Source organism: Triticum aestivum, chromosome 3B, assembly GCF_018294505.1.
Source record: "Triticum aestivum cultivar Chinese Spring chromosome 3B, IWGSC CS RefSeq v2.1, whole genome shotgun sequence".
Lineage (NCBI taxonomy): Eukaryota > Viridiplantae > Streptophyta > Magnoliopsida > Poales > Poaceae > Triticum > Triticum aestivum.
Window position 1 is genome coordinate 725,241,112 of NC_057801.1, and position 7,136 is coordinate 725,248,247.

The following is a 7,136-nucleotide window of genomic DNA, read 5'->3' on the forward strand; positions in this document are numbered from 1 at the left end:
TATGCAATCACCAGGATTTTCCTTGCCTGTGAGTCAAAAACAACCAGGATTTTCCTTGCCAACTTATGTTAAACATTTACTTTTATAAGTTAATAACACATGGGATGTTTTTATAATGTATATATAAGTCTCTATAAAATATATGATAATAGTAATAATATAAATATATATATAATGTGGTTAGAAGAGAAAACATAAATTGGACACAAGATTATTATTCTTATATATATATATAAATAGAATAGAGACCTGCGTTTTACTTAAAAAATACATTGGGATGTTGATCTTTAAGAAAAAGCCCATAAGCCAGTATGGACCTCAAAAAATAAGTTGAAACCATTGTCTCCGTATGTTGTGGGCTACGCATGTTAAAATACAAAACCTAGGCCTAGCTGATACTTGTTCGCCCTCTAGAAAAAAATGATACCAGATCCCGGAGCGAACTGGATTAAAGAGGGGGCCGGCGGCACGACTGAAGAAGCACATCAGGAGCGATTTTTTTTCTTAAGTGGATGGCTCTCAATAGCGTTTTTTTACTTGCCTCTGCACCATACAACTTGTATTTTTAGCCTTCCAGTCTGTCATGGTGGACCAGCAGCCCATTTGTTGGGCGGGCCAACCTACAGAAACCAGCACTCGATTTTTCATCAAGCCCCCAAAACAATGCAATACTATGTTTGTTTTGAGGCCGAAAACATTACGGCAGGGGTTAAGCGGGGGAGAGGGGAAGACAGAGTAATAAAAAGATTAAAAAGAGCTGATGCTCCGTTGCTACCCTAACAAAGCAGGTGCAATTCTTCTAGGGAAGAAGGTGTGTCGTTGACACCCACACGTCACATACCCCAAGTAGGCATACTAACAAGTTCACACACAAATACAACAGAAAAGGTAAACATTCGTATCAAACTCAGGTTCACGGGACACGTTCATATTCATAGCCAACATTCAGTATCAACAACTCAAAAGATTCATATATACACAAGCTCAGCATATCTATGCATCCAAATGATTGATAGATCACACGACGATATTCATACATAATTCACAAAAAGATTCAGATATACACATGTTCAGTATGTTTATGCATCCAAATGATTGAGATCACAGCCAATATGATCCATGGACCAACTTTAATTACCTAGGGTATAGACTGGTAAATGGTGTTCAGTCGGAGCTACTTCTTGCTAATATAAATTCTTGTACGAGTAAACTTTCGAGTACATAAGAGGCATCACAGACAATCTGAACTTCTCTTGTAGGTTTATCCTCAAATAGTGGCCTCGTGCCAAGCGAGGTTTGAGCAACTTGGCCACTACTTTCATCCAACTAGTTTACTGGCTCATCTTGGTCCTGTAGCTCGCCAAAATTCTACATTGCAGACGAGAAAGGAGGCGGTTGAGAAAATGAACCACCCAAATTTTTTATGCAGTTCAACTGAAATGGAGCATCCCTGGCGTGCAGACTGATTAAGTGCCAGATGAATATACGCGTCAACCAACTTGTCTGGAATCTTTAGACTCCATGCCATACAGTTCGCTACCATATCTGCCGATAACCAAAAGGCACAAGTTGGGACCAAAGACTGGACTGTGTTCTTCTGAGCTATGCACCAAGCAATATTTTTGGCGTTCACTCTCCTAATACTTGGGAGTTTGACAACTGGTTGACGCCGGTTGATACTCGAATGAAAATAGGCACTTCTTGTCAACATCGATGCTTGTCTGAGTGAACTTTGGAGTACATAGCAGCAGCATAAGTATCTGTCCATCTGATCATTTTGTGCAGTTCTACTGAAATCACCCAATGCAATGATTTGCCTGCGAGTTCAGGCTCCAAGTTACTCCTTTATAAAATCGCAAACAATAGCATAATACCAAATTACCAATACATGATAAGCACAATAATTAGGATAAAGACTAGTAACAACCTGTGTGAGGTAGCATATCAATTACTATTTCCTTTGACTGGAAGCCGAGATAAGCGAAGCGACTAACAGCGAAGGAAGAAAGCAAGCCGAGATTAGCGACTGACAAGAAAGGACGGAAGCTGTCGAGGCAATGAAGCACCCAAAGTTTTTGTGCAGTTTCACCAAAATCGAGCATCCCTGTTGGCACATATTTTGAGAGAGTGAGATTACTGTAATAGTGGGACTAGATGATGAAACATACACTAACAAATAGAAGCACCCTCATTATCTTAATGGGTAAAGTTAGCAACATAGTAGTCTTGCTTAAAGAGTGGTATTAGTTTATTTAATCAGTGCCAATTAGCTCAACACTCAAAGCATTGCCATTTATCATAGGTTGCAAAAGTTTAACGTGCAAAGATAAAGGAGTTTCTCATGACAGTAGCACGATACAAATAGAGATGACAGCAAACTAATATGGATGAAGGCCTTAGGCCCATATCATCCTGAGAAAAAAAACCTTATTCATGTAGTCCCATAAGAGATGATAAAGCACTCACTGGAATCACTCAATAGTATATATTTTTGTGCACTTCAAATGTATGGTTGAAATCACTCTTGTTTACATGTGCTGAGATTATATCGAAAGATTATCAAGAACTTCCAGCAGAGTTAAAGCACTGGCTGGGATACAGTTCATTGTATTGTCTTGTGTAGTTCCACTAAAATGTATGATTGGCACAACATGATCCCTATTTGCACAAGTAGGAACAAGGTGAAACCTTCATTAGCTTAGTGAGAAAGGATAGGAAGACATTAGTATATTACTCTAACAGTACCTGTCGGCGTTCTGGAAATGGGGGTACCCAGACTTGCCTGCCTGCGGCCTGCGGCGTGGCTCAAGGAGTGGCCTAGTACGGCCCATCTTCATAAACACAAGCTCAAGACCCTTGCGAGGGGACAAGCCTCGCGGGGTGGACGACAGGAAGCTTCCTCGGGCACGGCCTCGTTAGGCTGGCTCTCGAGGAGGCGGAGAGATCAAGGCGGGGTACCTCACGAGGTGCCCGTGACGCAGGCCATGACGACCAAAGCCAGGCGGGCACCAGGCGGGCGCCGGCCTGCGCAGAGTCCTTGTTTCCTCTTTGGTGCAAAGGGAGCAAGCGCAGGCAAGAGTAGCAAGCAAAGGCAACCATTTCGGTGCAACAAGACCAAGACCAGCAGGACGGCAAGATGGAGGTCATCGTGGAGCCCAAGTCGGCGACACCGCCAGAGTCTTTGGCAGGCGAGGACTGACTTTAGTCATGATAAGTGTACTAGATGTTCCCCTTCAAAATGGCCAATTGTTGACGTCCTTCCCGCTCAATATTTGGGAAAAGGACTAGGGCCTTGCTCTATAAATAGGACTAGCCACTCTCAAGGCAAGGGCAATTGAAACCTTAGCCACCACCACCACCACCACAAGAACTCCACCCCACGCGAGGCAGTTCTTCCTTGTATTGTTCATCATCAGCCCCTAAGGCAATCCACCACACCACAAACTAGAGTAGGGTATTATACCACAATGGTGGCCCGAACTAGTATAAACCTCGTGTCCCTTGGGTTGTTCTTCGTGTAGTTTAGATCCTTGCGAGGTAACGAGATGTAGGTAGGTAGGAGGTGCGATCTCCGCGTGCACCCCAGAGTTCGAACCTAGAGGGTCTGCCGGAACCCGAAATCCGACATTTGGCGCGCCAGGTAGGGGTGCACCGAAATCCGCCTTCCGCCGCCCTGTTTTTTGCCGCTCCTCGCATCCATGTCAGACGCTCATCGAGCCCGCGCCGAGCGTCGGGCCGCTCTCGCCACTCATGTCGCCCAGACAGCCCCGCCGGTGGGTGCCGCCGCCGTTCCTTGTCGCCTGCCGTCAATGCCGCCACCGGCCCGGCGGGGAACGAGCAGCAGGCGTCATCTCTGCATCCTTAGGTGCGGCGAGAAGGCCGCACCGCCACCCCGTCGCTGACTCCAGCCGGTTCCACGTCCCACGCCCGTCGCGCTCCTGCGGACGCGCATGCCGCGATGCTCCTGGCGCTGGAACTCCTGCACTACCGTCCCGTCGACGACCTCTACGACGAGTGGCTCGCCCGCATCACCGAGCTTGTCAGTGCCACTGGGGGCTCCCCTGCGCCATCCCTCTCGTTGCATCACGCCCCGCCTTGTGCGGGCGATGAAGCTCCAGGGGCGCCTCAGCCGCCTCCCCCTCAAGAAGGCGCCTTGGCCCCAAGGCGCGTGGCCCCTGGACGGAACCCACTCCGTTCGGCACCAACACAACAAGAGAAGAGCTACCAAGAGATCCCTCGTCCCCAAGAAGCTGCCCGAGTGCTCCCCGCACTGGCCCATCATGACCGTGCTCCTGCTCAAGCGCGCCAAGACCCTGCGCTGCTCCTGGCGGCAGCACACGGAGACTTCCAAGATCAAGCCCTCCATCACCAAAGGCCTCCCGTGGCCACTGCAGGCTGCCGTGCCTTCACCGCTGAGCAACGCAACGTGGCCTGGCCGGGCAAGTTCAAGCCAGATTTGCCCCCACGCTACGATGGCACGGCCGACCCTGCAGAGTTCCTCCAGCTCTATGAGCTGGGCATTGAAGCCGCCAACGGGGACGAGAAGGTCATGGCGAACTGGTTTCCCATGGCGCTCAAGGACGGTGCCCGCACCTGGCTCCTGAACCTGGCTCCTGGCACGATTTCCTCCTGGGACGAGATGCGCACCCGATTCATCGCCAACTTCCAAGGCACCCGCGACCGGCCCCCGGCCATGAGCGACTTGCGCCGCATCAAGCAGCAGCCAGGAGACACCCTGCAGAAGTTCATCCAGCGTTTCAACAACGCTCGCCTTAAGATCCCCAGGGTGTCTGAGGAGGCCATCATCTCAGCCTTCTCTGACGGTGTGCGTGACGTCAAGATAAAAGAAGAGCTTACGATCCATGAAGACCTGTGCACCCCCCTGGAGTTGTTCAACTTGGCGACCAAGTGCACCAGGGCTGAGGAAGGACGCATTTCCCTCCTCGAGCTGCCGGTTGCCGACCCAGAAGAGAAGAAGCCCAAGGTCAAGGACGTGAAGCGCAAGGGGGTTGCCGTGCTTGCAGCAGAGCCGGGCACCAATCGAGGAAGGGACCAGCCTGAGTCATCCAAGGGTAGCCGGTACTGCATGTACCATGACCTCCACACCCACAACACCAACGAATGCCAAGAGCTTAGGGCCGTGCGGGACGTGCGTGCCGGCCGACGCCCCGAGCGCAACGACTGGGGCTATGGCCGAGGAGGAGGAATAGGTGGAGGACGATGGGAAGACCGTGGCCCTTGCCAAGCGTGGCGCGATCGACCTCGCGAGGATCGCTGGCAGGACCAGCCTCGCGAGGGAGGTTGGAGGGATCAGCCTCGCGAGGATCGTCCGCAAGGCAACGCAGGCCTCCCTCCTCTGCCACCGCAGCCAAGTAGGCATGAAGACCATCATCGGGACGAGGGGGCTGGGGGCTTCCAGGAGCCGCGCGCAATCGCTTGCATCTTGGGCGGAGCTCAAGCCCCAACCTCTCAGCGCATCTTCAAGCAGTTCGCTCGTGAAGTGAATGCAGTCCTCCCCAAGCTCGGAGCCACATGCCCCCTCAGGTGGTCAGCATGCGCCATCACGTTCAGCTCAGCAGATCATCTCAAGTGAGCAGCCACAGCCGGAGTCCTCCCGATGCTTTGTTCCCCAATCATCAGCAATGTGCAAGTCACCAGGACCCTCATCAATGGCGGAGCAGGGCTCCATGTCCTGTCCGTCGAGACATTCAACAATCTCCAAGTGCCATACAATCAGCTTCAGCCAACCAAGCCTTTCTCCAGAGTCACTGATGGTTCCACAGTCCCGATAGGGCAGGTCCGCCTTCCTGTCACCTTCGGGAAGCACGACAACTACCGCATTGAGCTCATTGACTTCGATGTCGCGCACATTCACCTACCGTACAATGCCATCCTCGGGTACCCAGCTCTGGCCAAGTTCATGGTCATGACTCATCATGGCTAACATGTCCTCAAGATGCCAGGAACCGGTGGAGTCATCACGGTGCCTTGTGAAGAGAGAGACACAGTGTGTTCTTTGGAGCGTGCTTTTCAAGCCGCGTCAATTGAAGACCCAGATCACAGGAGCGGAAAGCTTCCCGAGGCAGTCCCTAAGAAGAAGAAGACATTGCCTGGTTACAACCCTCGGGAGGCAGGCCCCTCAGAGTCCGCGCCCGTTCCAGGGGCGCCTCCTTCTGTCGCATAGGAAGGCGCGCCCGGCACCCTCCTCGAGCAAGGCTCGGGGGCTCTCTCCTGGAGGGCCGTCGACTTTGCTATGATCACGAGGGAGGCGCTCGGGCACCACTTGGAGGCGTGTTTCAAAGCACGTTTCCCTTAGGAAAGAGTGAGGCAAGGAGGACCGGACCCTCAGGAGTTCGTGAGCGAGATCATTCAAGAGCTGCAGGAGTCAAGAGTCATGAGTGACAGCCGCCACTTACCCGCCGTAGCTCCCCATCCGGGCGAGGATGGTGGGCTGCGCGTCTGCATCGACATACCAGGGCTCAACCGAGCCGCCTCTCAGGAGCGCCTCTAGCCCTCACGCGTGGGACGCTGCGAAGGTCCACCCCACAGCTATGTTTGCATGCCTTACGGCATGCCGAACGCGGCCGCTGTGCGCCAGCGCCTCATGAGGAGCATCCTGGAGGCTCAAGAGGCCAGGCACTCCACAGTCCTGGCAGAGATGGAGATGGTCCGCGAGGAGCCACCAGCGCCTTCGGAGCCACCCGAGGCTCCTGGGCCTGGGGGCTCGTGAAGATTGGCTTCCGCAGCACACGATGTCCGCTACATCAGCATCCCTTCATCTTCAACATCATCAGGTGACATCCTTCGAGTTTCATTTTTCAGCTGGGAGCGCCCTCAGGGCTGCATCATTCCCAGGCCGCATGGGTCCGTCCCTGCGGCATGTATCCCTTTTGTTCATGTTTTTAACTTGCTTTGTTGGGGGCGCCCCTCAGGCTGCATTATCCCCAGGTCGCTCGGGCCCGACCCAATGATGTTCGCCTTTCTCTACGCCTATTTAAATGGATTTGCTCCTTCATGATTAACGTGCTTGACTTGATCGCCCGCTCGATTGACACCAACTGATGAAGCTGCTCCCTAACGGCACGACGCTTGCGCATGGGTCCGTCCCTGCAACATTGACAAACCTGATTGGCTGA